Raw genomic sequence first — 19,809 nt, forward strand, 5'->3', positions numbered from 1 at the left:
TTGCGCACCATCACCATTTGTGTTAATTATCAGCCGAACAAACTAACTGCATCAATGGAGAAATATAAATCATGGTCAGTAGGATGTGAAAGACAACCAGGTTAAAACATCCGAGCTTTACATATGAATAAACCACACTGCAATGTGTCTCTCACTGCTAACCCTGAACAGAGCCCCCTGTAAAGGGAGACATTCAGTTTCCTCATTCTCCCAAGAGTATGAAAATCAAACTCAACACAAAACTATACCAGAATTCAAACAAACCATGGAAAATAGATTCTTGAACTCTGTCCAAACAGGGGCTTTCCTCAGTACAAGGACACAGCCGTTAAGAGACACAACTGCTTGCTAAACCTGAAATCAATTTTGCCAAGTATTAAATAGAGTCCACATTCCAATAGTCTAGGACAGTTCAGCATATCCATAAAGAAGAGACTTATGCAATTCCTGAAATTGTTTATATTGAACATTTTCTCACATATTTCAGATGGATAAGCTGGCCAGGCCAAATTTCTAAGAAATAGATTGGCTAGGGAATTATCCAGATGAATAAGGAACTTTCACCTTTGCAATCTGGGGCAAATTCAAGCATATTACATGAAACACATTTGAAGCCACTTCAGTTTAGTTACTGGTAATCAAAACTCCACAACTCAAATTACACCTCATTCTGGCAGCCAGGTGCTTGACCTTTGTTTGACGAAGGGCATGTTGGAAGCAGCACAAGGTAGATCTAAAATAAAAATGATGAGGTGCTGGTATAAAGCAGCTGCAGTGCAGGAATACATGAATGCTAAGCAGAGAAAAAAAACAGCTGAAATTTCATAACCGAAAGCTCAAATCATAGCACAGCAGCTGTGACTGCTGGTGGACAATTAGACAGCTGACAGTAGGTGGGTACTCAATGAATATCTCCACCATCAACATTGCAGGGCCCAGCACACAAATACTAAAGGATGAAGCAATTCCAACCACATTCATCCAGAACAGCTACTAATCATGCTGTCCCAACCATCACTGATGTCTATCTTCATTCAATTTAGTTCACTTCGTGAGAAGGCTGAGAGCACTGGATACAGCAACGACTCTGGGACTACAAAACATACCAGCTGTCGCACTGAAGATCTGTACTTAACAATAACCTGCATCATGAGGCAAGTTGCTCCTACGTAGTTACAATGCTGGCATCTACCCAACAATGAGGAAAATTGTCCAGGTACATCCTGTTCATAAAAAGCTGGACAAATCCAACTTGGTTTTATTGTAGTCTGGTATTCTATCAATCATCAGCAAAATGAAGGAAGCTGGCGTAAGTTACACAACAATATTCTATCCACTAGTATCCAGCTGGGTTTTGCCAAGGTCTCTCAACGTAGACCTCATTACCATATTGGCCTCAAGAGGATTCGAGTCCAGCCGTCGGGCTGCAGGAGAAGTCCGACTGGGTTTGAAAGAGCTGACCTGGGTGGAGACCGTATTGCTGCCTGCTACTCGGAGGCACTGGAGTTGCTGCCTTCGCGTTGGCGTGAAGGCAGCACGTAGTAAAGCCCTGAGTGACTGTCAAGGACATTTTTATTGTGATCACAAGACCCTGTTGGATATTGATGGCCACAGATCTGCTTCTCTTGTTTGGTGGGGAGCCGGGTGGCAAGGCAGCAGTGTACCCTTGGTGGTAGCTAGGACTAGGCCTCAGGCTTGGGTTGAAGCGTGGCGTTCAGACTTGGTCGTGGGTGGTCTCTCCCATCAGTGCCTCCCCCCAGTGGTGGATCAATGGAATTACAAGCTGGACTGCTGGTAACCTTCAATTTGCGGGACTTGCCACTCAGGGTCTTGGTCTTACGTGACTATGTTCTTTATTTTCTCCCCTCCTTTCTCGTTATTTTGAAAGCAAGTGTATGTCTTTGCACCTTGGCCCCAGAGGAACACGGTTTCATCTGGCTACATCCACGTATGGTTTGAATGACAATTAAACTTGATTTGATGGATCAAAGATCAGAATTCCACAGGTGAGAGTAACTGCCATTGACATCAATGCATTATTAGAGTATTCTGGTAAGTCTGAAATCAATAGACAGCAAAGCCAATACACTCTAGTGTTTGAACATAAGAAATAGGAATAGGTGTAGGCCATCTGGCCCATCAAGCCTGCTCCACCATTCAATAAGATCATGGCTGGTCTGGCCATGGACTCATCTCCATCTTTTCCCCATTACTCTTAATTCTCCTACTAGGCAAAGATCTATCCAACCTTGTCTTAAATATATTTACTGAGGTAGCCTCCACTGCTTAATTGGGAGAGAATTCCACAGATTCACCACCCTCTGGGAAAAGCAGTTCCTCCTCATCACTGTCCTAAATCTACTCCCCCAGATCTTGAGGCTATGTCTCCTAGTTCTAGTCTCACCTACCAGTGGAAACAATATTCCTTCCTCTATCTTATCTATCCCTTTCATAATTTTATATGTTTCTATAAGATTTCCTCTCATTCTTCTGAATATTAGTGAGTACAGTCCCAGGCAACTAAATCTCTCCTCATAGTCTAACCCTCTAATCTCTGGAATCAACTGGGTGAATCTCCTCTGCACTGTCTCCAAAGCCAGAATATCCTTCAAGTAAGGAGACCAGAACTGCGTGCAGTACTTGAGGTGTGACCTCACTGGTACTTGTACAGTTGCAGCATAACCTCCCGGCTCTTAAATTCAATCCCTGTAGCAATGAAAGACAACATTCCATTTGCCTTCTTGATAACCTGCTGCACCTGTAAACCAACCTTTTGTACAAGCATTCCCAAGTCCTCCTGCACAGCAGCATGCTGCAAACTTTTACCATTTAAATAATCTTTTTTCATTTTCCTTTCCAAAGTGGATGACCTCGCATTTACCAACATTGTATTCTAACTGCCAGACCCTCGCCCGCTGAATTAACCTATCTATATCTCTCTGCAGACTCTGCACAATTTGCTTTGTCACTCAATTTAGCATCATCAGCAAACTACACTCGGTCCCCTCTTCCATTGGTAACGTATATCTTGAACAATTGAGGGCCCAGCACCAATCCCTGCAGCACATCACTTACCAACCAGAGTAACACCCATGTATCCCAAATCTCTGCTTTCTATTAGTTAACCAATCCTCTATCCACGCTAATACGTCACCCCCAACTCTATGCACCTTCATCTTATGGATGAGTCTTTTATGTGGCACCTTATCAAACGCCTTCTGGAAATCCAAGTTACAAAGTGGATGTGCAGTTCCCTGGATGAGTGCACCACCAACAATACTCAAGAAGCTCAAGGCCCTCAGTGATAAAGTAGTCCACTTGATTAGCACCACATCAAACATACCAAGTGTTCATTTTCTCCACTACTGGCACGTCATGGCTCTAGTGCTTAGCTCTACAAAATGCACTACAGTTACTTGCTCAAGTTACTCTGGCAGCACCTTTCAAACCCATGACCTCTACTAATAAATAGGTCACAGAGAGCAGGTGCATGGGGACAGCAGCACTTACAGCTGAATAACCCCTCACTGCACCCCCACCTCCATTTTCAAAATAATATGTCGATCCTTGAGCCTCACAAAGTCCCAATCCTGGAACTCTCAGTAAAGTTCTCCAAGGAGGCTGCTCACTATAACCTTCTTGAGGCAATAAATGTTCATCTTGCCATGGACACCCAGATCCCAAAAATATAAAGGTCATGGTTAATATTAGGTGTAAGGAGGAGACTGGCGTAGTAAAGGTTCCACAGCTGCATTTATATTCAAAAAAATTCTGCTGTTCGAGTTACCTTCGGGTATAGATATTCCCCATGAATTCACTGCAAAATAAACACATGCTTGGAAAATTCCAGTAGATTCCTATTTGGGTTTGTAGCCATCTGTGCAACATCCAAGTACCTTCACCAAGGAAGTACCTTGGAACACAGAAGAGTACAGTACAGGAACAAGCCCTTCAGCTCACAAACTAACTAAATTAGTGATCAAACGTGCAACTAAACCCGTGGTTCCCAACTTTTTTTTGATGACATGGACCTATACCATTAAACAAGGGGTCCGTGGATCCCAGGTTGGCAACCCCTGAACTAAACTACTCCCTTCATCCTACACAATGTCCATATCCTTCAATTTCCTGCATATTCTCTCTATTGACAGTAGCAGGTGTATAAAGGTGGAAGATCATCGGGAACACCAGTCACCTCAACCATAAACTGTTTCAGCTGCTTCCTGGCTGCATTAAAGCCAGGACCAACAGGCTATGAGGCAGCTTCTTTCTACAAGTCATTAGACTTTTAAATTCACATGTCTGTACATTGCGATGGAGTCACAACAGAAAGACTTTTACTCCCTCACATTGTGGGACAGTTGTAAAAATTAAATAAATTAAATTCAATTCAGTTTCAATTCATTCATGAGCCCCAAGAGCTTCGGTTGTATTTGTCTCCACCACAACCCCTGGTAGCACATCCCAGACACTCAACACTGTTTTAAAAAAAGCTTATTCTGCACATCTCCTTTGAACTTGCCTCCTCTCACCTTAAATGCATGATCTCTGGTATTAGATATTTCACCCTGGGGAAAAGATACTGCCTCTCTACTCCATCTCTGCCTTTCATAATCTTATAAGCTTGTGTTCTGCTAAGCACTGTGGCCATGCTATGTTGGCACAAGACTATGGGTGACACTTGCAGACTACCTCCAGCACACCCCTGGGTGCGTTGGTTGTTAACGCAAATGGCGCTTTGCACTGTATGTATATGTGATAAATAAATCTGAAGGCTGTACCCTCGATCAGCTCTCCACTCAGCATCCATCTCGCCAGAGAAAACAACCCAAGTCTGTCCAACCTTTCCTTCTAGCACATGCCCTCTAACCAAGCAGCATCCAGGTAAATCACTGCACACCCATACAAAGCCTTGACATTCTTCCGATGTGGAGTGACCAGAATTGAAAGTAATACTTCAGATGTGACTTACGAGTTTTATAGAGCTGCACCAAGGCTTCCTGACTCCTGAACCCAATTCCTTGACTAATAAAGGCAAACATGCCATTTTTCTTCTTTTCCGTCCTATCGACCTGTGTAGCCACTTTCAGGAAGCCATGGACTTGGACACCCAGATGCCTCTACCATTAACAGTGCACTGTCCTTGTATATTTGATCTCCCATAGTGTAAAAGTTTGCAAGTGGCCCAGTTAAACTCCATCTGCCATTTTCCTGTCCGTATCTGCAACTGATCTGTATCCCAATATATCCTTTGCAGCCTTCAACACCATCTACAGGTTATTTATATATATCATAAACTACAGAGATCCCAGTACTGATCCTTGAGGGATATCACTTGGCACAGACCTCCAGCCAGAACAAGTTCCAACAACCATGACCCACGACCCAATATAAGTGGGCAAGCCAATTCTGAATACAAACTGCCAATCACATCTTCAATTTAGACATCATTTATGTTTTCTTGGCTCAGTAGCTGCATACAAGTGAACCTTCCACAGGTCATGCACTCGCACTTCACAGTCGGCATCTCTTTGATCATGGAAGAAAGGTCAAGACCGCATTCACTGGAGTTCAGAAGAATGTGAAGTAATCTTATACCCAAGGACTTTATCATTCTATATTTTTGTTAACAGGGTTAAAGCTGGGAGGGTGTCTCTCCTCTTGGAAAAGTAGGGCAGATAGCATAGCCTCAAAATTAAGGAGTGCGCATTTAAAACTAAGAGAAAAAAAAAACCACTGTCTTAAATGCCTTCAGCATTTTTAGCCCAAAAAAACCGTGGAGGCTGAATACTTAAACATGTTCAAAGCAGACATTTTTTTTAAATCAGGGAGAGAATTAATTATTATGTGATTGGATAAGAAAGTGTAGTTAAGATTGATTAGCTATGATTTCATTGGAATGCTAGGCTAGGCTTGAAGATTTGGATGACCTACCCCTGATCTTGTTTCCAATGCTTATAGCAAACTAACCAGATTAGCACTAATCCATCGAGAGGAAGTGGGGATTTTGTAAAGTAGTAATATAGGACTATGGATATGATGTGCACAAAACTGCATATGCAATGGAAGGAAATTAGGAAATCATTTTGCCAGATCAGGCATTGCTACATAAAATTTAAAGCAGTTAAAGACAATAAGAGCATAAGATATAGGAGCAGAATTCGGCCATTTGGCCCACTGGGCCTGTTCCGTCATTTCATCATGGCTGATTCATTTCCCTCTCAGCTCCAATCTCCTGTCTTCTCCCTGTATCCCTTCATGCCCTGACTAATCAAGAAACTATCAACCTCTGCCTTAAATATACCCAATGACTTGGCATCCAAAGCAGACTATGGCAATGAATTCCACAGTTTCACAACTCTCTAGCTAAAGAAATTCCTCATCTCCATTCTAAATGGACATCCCTCTATTCTGAGGCTGCCCTCTCAGGTCTTAGACTTCCCCCAACATAGGAAACATCCTTCCCAAATTTACTCTATCGAGGCCTTTCAACTTCCGATAGATTTCAATGAGATCCCCCCTCATTCTTCTGAATTCCAGCAAGTACAGGCCCAAAGTCATCAAATGCTCCTCATATAAACCTTTCAATCGCGGAACCATTTTTGTGAACCTTTTCCAATGTCAGCACATCTTTTTTTTTAAAAAAAGGGCCCTAAACTGCTCACAATACTACAAACGAGGCCTCACCAGTGCCTTATAGAACCTTAACATTACGCCTTTGCCTTTATATTCTAATCATTTCAAAATGAATGCCAATATTGCATTTGCCTTACTCACCACAGACTCAACCTGCAAATTAACCTTTAAGGAATCCTGCATAAAGACTCACAGGTCCCTTTGCACCTCAGATTTTTAAAAAAAATTTTCTCCATTCAGAAAATAGTCTACACTTTTATTTCTTCTCCCAAAGTGCATGACCATACACTTCCCAACACTGTAGTCCATCTGTCATTTCTTTGCCCATTCTCCTTATCTGTCCAAGTCCTTCCATAGCCTCTCTGATTTCTCATCACTACTTGCCACTCCTCCTATCTTCATATTGTCCGCGAACTTGGCCACAAGGCCAACAATTCTGTCATCCAAATCACTGAAATACAATGTAAAAAGCAGTCCCAAAACAGACCCCTGTGGAACACCACTAGTCATCGGCAGCCAATCGAAAAAGGCTCCCTTTTTTCCCTCTCTTTGCCTCCTGCCAATCACCCAATGCTCTATCTATGGCTGGTATCTTTCCTATAATACCATGGTCTCTTAATTCATTAAACAGCCTCATGTGAGGCACCTAGTCAAAAGCCTTCTGAAAATCCAAGTACACAACATCCACCAATTCTCCCTTTTCTATTCTGCTTCTTATTTCTTCAAAGAATTCCAGCAGATTTGTCAGGCAAGAATTTCCCTTGAGGAAACCATGCTGACAACTGCCGATTTTATCATATGCCTCCAATTATCCCCAAACCACATTCTTAACAATCAATTCCAACATCCTCCCAATCAGAGATCAGACTAAATGTCTGGTAATTTCTTTTCTTCTGCCTCTCTTCCTTCTTATAGAGTACAGTGGTCTTCTGGAACCATGCCAGAACCCAGTGATTCTTGAAGGATCATTACTAATGCCTCCACAATCTCTTCAGCCACCGCCTCGACAACACTGCAGTGTAGACCATCTGTTACAGGTGACTTACCTACCTTCAGACCTTTCAGTTTCTCAAGCACCTTCTCCCTAGCAATCACAAATTCACTCACTTCTGCCCTCAACATTCTTGAACCTCTGACATACTGCTAATGTCTTCTGCAGTGAAGACGGATACAAAATACTTATTCAGTTCATCCGCTATTTTCTTGTCCCCCATCACTACCTCTGAAACATCATTTTCCAGCAGTCCAATATCTACTCTTAACTCTTTTATTCTTTGCACATCTGAAGAAACTTTTGGCATCTTCTTTAATCTTATTGGCTTGCTTACCTTCATATTCCATCTTTTCCTTCTTTATGACTTTCTTAGTTGCCTTCTGTTAGTTTTTAAAAGCTTCCCAATTCTCTAACTTCCCACTAATTTTTGCTCTATTATATACCATCTCTAGCTTTTATATTGGCTTTGACTTGTTAGCCACTATTCTGTCATCCTGCCTTTAGAATATTTCTTCTTTGGGATGCATCTATCCTGTGCCTTCTAAATAGCTCCCAGAAACTACTGCCATTGCTGCTCTGCCGTCATCCCTGCTAGTGTTCTCTTCCAATCAATTTCAGCCAGCTCCACTCTCATGCCTCTGTAATTCCCCTTAATCTACTGTAATACTGATACATCTGACTTTAGCTTCTTCTCAAATTGCAGGGTGAATTCTATCATATTATGCTCACTGCCTCCTAAAAGTTCCTTTACCTTAAGCTCTCAGTTCCTGTTTGGAAAACACTCAATCCAGAATAGCTGAACCCCTAGTGGGGTCAACCTTGAGCTGCTCTAAAAAGCCATCTCGTAGCCATTCTATAAATTCCCCTCTTGGGATCCAGCACCAAACTGATTTTCCCCAATTTACCTGTATATTGAAATCCCCCATGACTATCGAAACATTGCCCTCTTAACATGCATTTTCTACCTCCTGTTGTAATTTGTAAACCACATCTCTGGTACTACTTGGAGGTCTGTGTACAGGGTTTTTTTTACCTTTGCCATTTCTTAGCCCAAACCAAACCAATTCAACACCTGCTCATCCTAGGTCACTTTTCATCTAATGACTTGTTTTTTTTAATCCAGAGCCACGCCACTCCCTCTGCATGTCCTTGCAATACAATGAGCATCCCTGGACATTAAGCTCCCAGCTATAATCTTTTTTTCCAGTCACGATTCAGTGAAGCCCACAACATCATACATGCCAATCTGTAACTGTGCTACAAGTTCACCTATCGTATTTCATATACTGCGTGCATTCAAATATAACACCTTCAGTCCTGCATTCATCAGTCTTTTTGATTTTGTCGCCATAAGAGAGATGGTAAGCCAACACGTTAGCAAGAATTGTAGTTGCATAAACATTCCCAATATTAAATGGAGTCTAATTTGTCAGACAAGTGCAGAAGACAATGGTGGACTGATTGGAAGCCCCTTCAGTCTGCCAAAGACAAACAATATTCCTGTTAATCTGTGTGCTGGCATTAGAATGGATCAATACACTGAATATGGTAAGGGCGATAGTGCAGCCACTTTCTCTGCTAGATCATCCCTTTCTTTAAACCCACCAAAAAATACATTTAAAAATTATCTACAGGGGAAGGGAGAGTGGAGGGAGCGGGAAGCACCAGAGAGACAGTCTGTAATAATCAATAAACTAATTGTTTTGAATTAAATAACCTTGCCTAGGTTTGTCTGCAATCCCCCACCCTGGCATGCCTTCCCTGCCACCTGTCCCACACTCCTCCCATGGTGCTCCACCCTTGCCATTCCCAACATCTTTTGCTACCACCAGATTTACAGATTTGCTCTCCATGCCAAATTGGTAAAGGTGCTGAGGAAGAGCATTTCTTGGAATGTATGTGGGATGGTTTTTTGAACCAACATGTCGAGGAACCAACTAGAGAGCAGGCTATTCTAGACTGGGTTTTGAGCAATGAGGAAGGGTTAATTAGCAATCTTGTCGTGAGAGGCCCCTTGGGTAAGAGTGACCATAATATGGTGGAATTCTTCATTAAGATGTAGAGTGACATAGTTAATTCAGAAACAAAGGTTCTGAACTTAAAGAGGGGTAACTTTGAAGGTATGAGACGTGAATTAGCTAAGATAGACTGGTAAATGACACTTAAAGGATTGATGGTGGATATGCAATGGCAAGCATTGAAGGATTGCATGGATGAACTACAACAATTGTTCATCCCAGTTTGGCAAAAGAATAAATCAAGGAAGGTAGTGCACCCGTGGCTGACAAGAGAAGTTAGGGATAGTATCAATTCCAAAGAAGAAGCATACAAATTAGCCAGAGAAAGTGGATCACCTGAGGACTGGGAGAAATTCAGAGTTCAGCAGAGGAGGACAAAGGGCTTAATTAGGAAGGGGAAAAAAGATTATGAGAGAAAACTGGCAGGGAACATAAAAACTGACTGTAAAAGCTTTTATAGATATGTAAAAAGGAAAAGACTGGTAAAGACAAATGTAGGTCCCCTACAGACAGAAACAGGTGAATTGATTATGGGGAGCAAGGACATGGCAGACCAATTGAATAATTACTTTGGTTCTGTCTTCACTAAGGAGGACATAAATAATCTTCCAGAAATAGTAGGGGACAGAGGGTCCAGTGAGATGGAGGAACTGAGCGAAATACATGTTAGTAGGGAAGTGGTGTTGGGTAAATTGAAGGGATTAAAGGCAAATAAATCCCCAGGGCCAGATGGTCTGCATCCCAGAGTGCTTAAGGAAGTAGCCCAAGAAATAGTGGATGCATTAGTGATAATTTTTCAAAACTCGTTAGCTTCCGGACTAGTTCCTGAGGATTGGAGGGTGGCTAATGTAACTCCACTTTTTAAAAAAGGGAGGGAGAGAGAAACCAGGGAATTATAGACCAGTTAGCCTAACGTCGGTGGTGGGGAAACTGCTGGAGTCAGTTATCAAAGATGTGATAACAGCACATTTGGAAAGCGGTGAAATCATCGGACAAAGTCAGCATGGGTTTGTGAAAGGAAAATCATCTCTGACGAATCTCATAGAATTTTTTGAGGATGTAACTAGTAGAGTGGATAGGGGAGAACCAGTGGATGTGGTATATTTGGATTTTCAAAAGGTTTTTGACAAGGTCCCACACAGGAGATTAGTGTGCAAACTTAAAGCACACGGTATTGGGGGTAAGGTATTGATGTGAATAGAGAATTGGTTAGCAGACAGGAAGCAAAGAGTGGGAATAAACGGGACCTTTTCAGAATGGCAGGCAGTGACTAGTGGGGTATCGCAAGGCTCAGTGCTGGGACCCCAGTTGTTTACAATATATATTAATGACTTGGATGAGGGAATTAAATGCAGCATCTCCAAGTTTGCGGATGACACGAAGCTGGGCGGCAGTGTTAGCTGTGAGGAGGATGCTAAGAGGATGCAGGGTGACTTGGATAGGTTGGGTGAGTGGGCAAATTCATGGCAGATGCAATTTAATGTGGATAAATGTGAAGTTATCCACTTTGGTGGCAAAAATAGGAAAACAGATTATTATCTGAATGGTGGCCGATTGGGAAAAGGGGAGGTGCAACGAGACCTGGGTGTCATTATACACCAGTCATTGAAAGTGGGCATGCAGGTACAGCAGGCGGTGAAAAAGGCGAATGGTATGCTGGCATTTATAGTGAGAGGATTCGAGTACAGGAGCAGGGAGGTACTACTGCAGATGTACACCTGGAGTATTGTGTGCAGTTTTGGTCCCCTAATCTGAGGAAAGACATCCTTGCCATAGAGGGAGTACAAAGAAGGTTTACCAGATTGATTCCTGGGATGGCAGGACTTTCATATGAAGAAAGACTGGATGAACTGGGCTTGTACTCATTGGAATTTAGAAGATTGAGGGGGGATCTGATTGAAATGTATAAAATCCTAAAGGGATTGGACAGGCTAGATGCAGGAAGATTGTTCCCGATGTTGGGGAAGTCCAGAACGAGGGGTCACAGTTTGAGGATAAAGGGGAAGCCTTTTAGGACCGAGATTAGGAAAAACTTCTTCACACAGAGAGTGGTGAATCTGTGGAATTCTCTGCCACAGGAAACAGTTGAGGCCAGTTCATTGGCTATATTTAAGAGGGAGTTAGATATGGCCCTTGTGGCTACGGGGATCAGGGGGTATGGAGGGAAGGCTGGTGCAGGGTTCTGAGTTGGATGATCAGCCATGATCATAATAAATGGAAGTGCAGGCTCAAAGGGCCGAATGGCCTACTCCTGCACCTATTTTCTATGTTTCTATGGACAAATAGAGTTCTGTGCAAAAGTCTTGGGCACTATAAGACTTCTGCATAGTACTGTAAGTTTCCACAGACTGCTCTATGCCACAGATGATTATTTTCAGTTTCCTCTATGATCCCTGAAATTGTACCTCATGCCCCACTGGACTCTCTGTTCCAACTAAACTACTGACTAGATCTATCATTACAATCCCTCCAAGAATAAAACCTCACATGACCTCTGGAAATCACCGCTCAGTTTCAAGTTCCTAAATTTCTTAATTATGTTTCTGCCTCCCAAAACACTGTAACTATCGTCTTCTAATCATTCATTGCTCCACCACAATTGTTCCTCTCAGCAATCTCTGTATGCAATGTTAACCACTCCAAACCATCCTTGGCTTGACGTTCTTCTCCATCTCCTTGATGACTTTCTCATTACCATTCCACAACTAGCTACTCACCCCTATCCCCAACATCCTCCCTTTCTCTGGAAGTTTCTTTTAAAATTAAAGGTTCAAAATAATTGTAGACTTCTTAAGCAGGAAAGCAGTCACACACACGATTGCCAAGTTCAATCCTAACCATAAGATAATAGCCAACACTATGCAGTTTATCATATTCTTATCTGCTTCTGGAACAAATTTTTAGCAGATGTTGTACAGCATTGATTGTAAGTGTAAAAACATATCAGGAATTTAAACAATAAAACTGCTGATCTGTGAAGTTAATGGCTTTTTATTCATATTTGTACAGTTACCAAATTCACCACTTTGACTTGGTATGTTCCTAATTGTATTTTCGAGTTTCATGCACAGAGCCCTACAGCCCGAATTAAGATAAATGGGGACCTCTCTGACTCCTTCATCTTAGAGAGAGGCACTAGACAGGGATGCCCAATTTCTCCTCTCCTTTTTGCGCTATATATTGAACCGCTTGCCCAACTAATAAGACAGAGCGAAATCGTAAAAGGTATCAAGGTGGCAGAGATTGAACAGAAAGTGGCGTTATTCGCAGATGATGTTTTGGTCTATCTGAGTGAACCAGAAAAATCATTTATAGCATTGTTTACACTGTTGGATGACTTTGGGAAAATATCAGGTTATAAAATAAATGTAAAGAAAACACAGGTTATGTCCCTAAATTATACACCATCCAAAAAAATTGCAGGATACATACGATCTTAAGTGGGAAGCTAAATCATTAAAATATTTAGGAATAACCCTGCCGAAGGATCTTTCAACACTGTCACAGGTAAATTATGGGCCATTAATCTCAGAGATAAAAGCAGATATGCATAGATGGAATCTTATCCCCTTTTTAAGTTTAAATTCAAGGATAAATACTATAAAAATGAATATTCTTCCTCGGTTATTGTACCTTTTCCGTACTTTACCGCTGGAGGTGGATGATAATCAATTCAGGGAATGGGACAAATGGATTTCCCGCTTCATTTGGCAAGGAAAGAAACCTAGAATTCGATATAACACCTTACAGTTAGGGAAGGAAGGAAGAGGTATGGTTCTTCCTTGCCTGAGAAATTATTTTTATGCCTCACAGATAACCCTTCTGTTATATTGGTGTAATAGGGAATATAAGGCTAGATGGAAGGAAATAGAATTTGGATTAGTTGACAGTTTTCCTCTACAGGCCTCAATAGCTGACAAAGGATTGATGGCCCAGTTGGAAAAATTTAAAAACAGTTGGATAAATCTTACATTAAAAGTATGGCAGAAGGTGGTTAATTCATGTGGAATTAATAACATGTTAAAACTCTTTAGATGGTGTGCATATGATACCGAATTCCTTCCCAACAGAGGAGATAAAAGATTTGAGTTATGGATAAAGAAAGGTCTTACAACCTACCTCTCATTTATAGATAAAAGAGTATTACAAAGTTTCCAAATCCTGCAGGACAAACATGGCCTAGAACATAATGACTTTTTTAGGTACATTCAAGTACGAAACTATGTTAACCAGAGTTGTAGATATACAGACCTAACAGTAGAATTAGAATTTTTCAAGATTCTGAACTCGGCTTGCAGTTCAATACCTAGTAAATCAGTTTCTCGAGTATATAATGCACTCTCCCATGCTAAAAATGTAAGTACACTGTACATTAAAGAGAAGTGGGAGAAAGAAGCGGGGTTGGTACTTTCAGAGGAGGCTTGGGGGAAAATCTGCAGCTTTCAATGGTCCTCAACTAATTCTTTGACTTGGAGAGAACATTGTTGGAAAAACATTATAAGATACTTCAAGACGCCATATCAGGAAAAATATAAAGATACAAACGTGACGTGTTGGAGAAGGTGCGGCTCCAAGGAGGCAAATCATTTTCCTATTTTCTGGGATTGCCCTAAATTAAGTCTATATTGGGAAGGTATTCATAGAACATTAGTTAAGGTACTTAGGTCCCAGATACCTCTGAACTTTGAGACGCTCTATTTGGGGCATGTATTGTTTCTTGAACAGAAGGAAGATATAAAGTTGCTGCAGGCCCTCTTAGCGGCAAGTAAGAAATCAATCACTAGAAAGTGGCTAAATCCAATACCACCTACATTAGAAGATTGGCATGAAATTATCTTGGAAATATTTAAAATGAAAAAGTTGACTTATTCCCTGAGAATTCAAAAAGAAAAATTTTATCAAATCTGGAATAAATGGATTGTATATATAACCCCAATGCGAGCAGACTTTAGATGACTCTCCTAATGATTTGTACTGCTCTTCTCATCAACACGGTAATATTGCTAACGTAAGCACCCCTAGTCGAAATGTCTTTTTTTATGTTTTCTTTTGGAAAATAGAGAATTAACACAAGTAAAGGGAAAGATTTGGGAAAGGGATAAAAAATGGAAAAATTAAGTAAATAAGTACATAGGGATTGGATAATTATGTCTGCGGGCAGGAGCAAGCATGAACAAATTAGGATATAAACACCTACAATGGTTGTTACATAGGCTTATATACAACATTTTGGACCAGTGGAATGGTCCAGAAGAGTTATATGGAAACTATTATTACCATTTTTCTTAACAACTAATTCCATTACTTAGCCTAATAGATTAGAATTACCACAGTACATAATTATCTATTTAAGTGTCTAATTTCCTTTTATATCATCTCAATGTGTACTTAAGAATGTATAAATAATTATAGTTTTATACATATAAAAAAAGGAAAAGGTTATATGTGTGAAAAAGTACATGATATTTGTGAATTCCTTATCCAAATAAAAATTTAAAAAAAAGTTTCATGCACAGAACAAGGCATGAGCTAGACAACTGACTTGTTATCAAAGCAAATTAAATGAAAATCTAGGAGGCTAATTATTTACTGTACAGTTGCTTTGAGGTAACCTTCCATTTTAAAAATGCACTCTGGAGCAAGGACAAACCTTTATTCCATCATTAATGCAGATGGTCCTATGACCCTGGCAAATGACAGTCACAATGACAGGACCAAAGCCAAAGTAATCCAGCAAAGCAAAAGAAAAACATGAAGACAGATGAAACAGGGGAGCTAATTTTAAACATTTGAGTAGCAAAAACTATAGGCTGAAAGTTAGCATCAGTACAAGTGGTGCTTAACAGTGACTCCTTTACTATAATCTTCAGAAATAGCCCTATTTCCATCATTGATATCTTTTTTTCCCCCTTTTCAAGGTTCTTTTGAAAATCCTGACTGGAGTTACACTCTGACTTCTGTTCTTTGTGGGAATGGGACCTGCTCTCAGGGCCTCACGACCCGCCACTTTCTGATATCCCAAGGATGCGGCCTGGAAGACCAGCGCGCATTAAGTGTTCCAGATTTTCGTGGCTCTGGAGACGGGCTGATTCTAGGCTGCCCCTGACTGAAGCATCGTGGGAGAATATGGAACATTGGGAGGAGCTGGGGGTTGGGTGTCCAGAGAGCTGCGTCTTTCTGGTGCCCACTCGCTGGGCGCTGAGTTCAGAAAAAGCCACACAAAAGAATTTTAACATTGTAAATCAGCCAGTTGTTTGTTATGTCTCCCCTCTCACAGTGAAACAGGGACACCACTTTTTCCCTTATTAGGGAGAGAGAAAGAAACAGCCTCTGGTATGTTGAGTTACTGGGTGAATGAGTAGTTTTTGGGGTACTGCAAGCCTGTGTCTTTATTGATGATTGATGCATACTTGAGTGCTCGGTAGAGGGCACTGATAGTTTTTTTGCTGGTGGAGGTGAGGAGGGGGAGGTTGATGCCTTGCTGCTGCTTGTGCGTGGGGGGGGGGAGGGCTGGGGGGGGCTTTGAGGTTCGAACGTTTTAACTCTCATTCATTCTTTAGAGCACTCCTCTGTTTTAATGGATATTTGTGGAGAAAAAGAATTTCAGGATGTATATTGTATACATTTCTCTGACATTAAATGTGCCTATTGAAATGCAAAAGAAAGATGAGGGGGACAAAGCTAGATGAAATGAAGTAAAAGCTGAGACAGAGCTAAAACCAGATGATGAGATTTTGCAGGTCTGATGATATGATCAATTATTTCTACAGTGTCATGCAAAAGTTTGGGCACCCCTGGTCCAAATTTCTGTTACTGTGAATAGCTAAGCGAGTTAAAGATGACCCAATTTCCAAAAGGCATAAAGTTAAAGATGACACATTTCTTTAATATTTTAAGATTACTTTTTTATTTCCATGTTTTACAGTTTCATAATAACAAAAAAGGAAAAGGACCCAAAGCAAAAGTTTGGGCACCCTGCATGGTCAGTACTTAGTAACACCCCCTTTGGCAAGTATCTCAGCTTGTAAACGCTTTCTGTAGCCAGCCAAGAGTCTTTCAATTCTTGTTTAGGGGATTTTCACCCATTCTTCCTTGCAAAAGGCTTCCAGTTCTGTGAGATTCTTGGGCCGTCTTGCATGCACTGCTCTTTTGAGGTCTATCCATAGATTGTCGATGATGTTTAGGTCAGGAGACTGTAAAGGCCATGGCAAAACCTTCAGCTTGCGCCTCTTGAGTAGTCCATAGTGAATTTTGAGGTGTGTTTAGGATCATTATCCTGTTGTAGAAGCCATCCTCTTTTCATCTTCAGCATTTTTTTTTTACAGATGGTGTGATGTTTGCTTCCAGTATTTAATGGTATTTAATTGAATTCATTCTTCCCTCTACCAGTGAAATGTTCCCTGTGCCACTGGCTGCAACACAAGCCCAAAGCATGATCGATCCACCCCCGTGCTTAACAGTTGGAGAGGTGTTCTTTTCATGAAATTCTGCACCCTTTTTTCTCCAAACATACCTTTGCTCATTGCGGCCAAAAAGTTCTATTTTAAATTCATCAGTACACAGGACTTGTTTACAAAATGCATCAGGCTTGTTTAGATGTTCCTTTGCAAACTTCTGATGCTGAATTTTGTGGTGAGGATGCAGGAAAGGTTTTCTTCTGATGACTCTTCCATGAAGGTCATATTTGTGCAGGTGTCACTGCACAGTAGAACAGAGCACCACCACTCCTGAAGGTCTTTTGCAGTCAAACGGGGGTTTTGATTTGCCTTTCTAGCAATCCTATGAGCAGTTCTCTCGGAAAGTCTTCTTGGTCTTCCAGACCTCAACTTGATCTCCACTGTTCCTGTAAACTGCTATTTCTTAATTACATTACGAATTGAGGAAACGTCTACCTGAAAACATTTTTTCCTTACAGCCTTCTCCTGCTTTGTGGGCATCATTTATTTTAATTTTCTGAGCACTAGGCAGCTGCTTCGAGGAGCCCACGGCTGCTGATTGTTGGGACAAGGTTTGAGGAGTCAGGGTATTTATAAAGCTTTGAAATTTGCATCACCTGGCCTTTCCTAACAATGACTGTGAACAAGCCATGGCCCTAACAAGCTAATTAAGGTCTAAGACCTTGGTAAAAGTTATCTGAGAGCTCAAATCTCTTGGGGTGCCCAAACTTTTGCATGGTGCTCCTTTCCTTTTCTTCCACTCTAAAATTATACAAAACAAAAATAATACACTAATCTTGCTTAAGATGTTGAAAAGAATGTTTCATTTTTAACTTCATGACTTTTGGAGATCAGTTCATCTTCTACTCACTTAACTATTCACAGTAACAGAAAATTTGACCAGGGGTGCCCAAACTTTTGCATGTCACCGTACATGGTGAGCCTCTTCACACAATAATTTAAATTAATTAAAATCTCTTATTAAATTACAATAGTTTTGTTAATCACAAACTAACCAATGTTCACAAGAATAAAGCTAGATTACAAGATGACATGAAGGTAATACATGCAGGTCAGCAATCCAAACTGATTTTGGAAAACCATTTAGTATCAATATTTTTATAACATATTTCTTAACCATAGATATCAAGGCGTGCAGGAAAAAATCTATACTGGATCAAAACACCACACTTGAAAGAAGGATGAGAACTAAAATATGTCAGGAAAAATGTCAAAGTGAAAAATTGATTCAGATTTATCATCTGTACAAAGAAACATACAATAATTTTCAAAAACAACTAACAACTGGTGCAGCCCACAAGTGTCACCCACACATTCTGATGCCAATACCAAATGGCCACAATGCCCTGCAGAACAGCACAGAATACAACCAATCAAAACACAAGTAACAAAACAACAGCAGATCAAATCCCTTTCTTCCCTCCCAGACACACAAACAATCCTCCAACTCCAGGACAGGCCTGTAGTTTCCAGGTTTCATCCTCTCTATTTCTGAACTACCTTTGGGCTCCAACCTTCGATATTGATCCCTGGAGTAGCCAATGACAGGACTTTGATCTGCAGATTTGAAGTCAGGATGTGCCAACTCACCGGCCCTCATGCCTTCACCTCAGATGGACATAAATCTGGGGACCCATTGACCTGGGACAGCCCGACAGCCATTTTTGCTTCAAATTATTTCAAATAATCTTCACAAGTATTTGCCATAGAAGGACAAGTAGAACTGGATAACTCTATAACTATGAAAACACACTGTCAAAGGATATGGAGGTTCTCAAATTCCCTAAATCACCAAAGTTAAGTCACATTCTTGCAACTGTTTTAGGTAACATTCATTACATTGAAAACACTCTACTTATGGACAGCAGCTTGTTGGCATGTGCATTCATTGGCCACCTTATTAGACACAGAAGTGAAGCTCAGCGTGGTCTTCTGCTGCAGCAGCCCACCTGCTTTAAGGTTTGATGTGTTGTGTACTCAGTGATTCTATTCTACACACCACTACTGTAATGCATGGTCACTTGAGTTACTGTTGCAATGTGTTTATTTGAGTTACTGCCACCTTTCTGTCAGCTTGAACCAATATGACCATTCTCCTTTGACCTCTCTCATTAACAGGCACTGTCGTCCAGAGAACTGCTGCTCACTGGATGTCCTTTTTGTTTTTCCACACATTTCTCTGTAAACTCTTTAGACTACTGTATGTAAAAATCCCAGGAGATCAGCAGTTCTGAGATACTCAAACCACCCTGTCTGGCACCAACAATCATTCCACAACACACGAGTTGCTGGTGAACGCAGCAGGCCAGGCAGCATCTGTAGGAAGAGGTGCAGTCGACGTTTCAGGCTGAGACCCTTCGTCAGGACTAACTGAAGGAAGAGTGAGTAAGGGATTTGAAAGTTGGAGGGGGAGGGAGAGATCCAAAATGATAGGAGGGGGAGGGATAGAACCAAGAGCTGGATGGGTGATAGGCAAAAGGGGATACGAGAGGATCATGGGACAGGAGGTCCGGGAAGAAAGACGGGGGGGGGGGGACCCAGAGGATGGGCAAGAGGTATATTCAGAGGGACAGAGGGAGAAAAAGGAGAGTGAGAGAAAGAATGTGTGCATAAAAATAAGTAACAGATGGGGTACGAGGGGGAGGTGGGGCCTTAGCGGAAGTTAGAGAAGTCGATGTTCATGCCATCAGGTTGGAGGCTACCC

At 41.3% G+C, this 19,809-nt stretch overlaps 1 protein-coding gene across 4 annotated transcripts in view; it reads right to left on the reverse strand.

Moving 5' to 3' along the window:
• The window catches only part of LOC140204197 (protein Shroom4-like), a 150,245-nt gene that overhangs the window by 69,079 nt on the left and 61,357 nt on the right, over positions 1 to 19,809 (reverse strand). The window lies entirely within an intron of this gene.

This window comes from Mobula birostris, chromosome 10 (assembly GCF_030028105.1).
Source record: "Mobula birostris isolate sMobBir1 chromosome 10, sMobBir1.hap1, whole genome shotgun sequence".
Lineage (NCBI taxonomy): Eukaryota > Metazoa > Chordata > Chondrichthyes > Myliobatiformes > Myliobatidae > Mobula > Mobula birostris.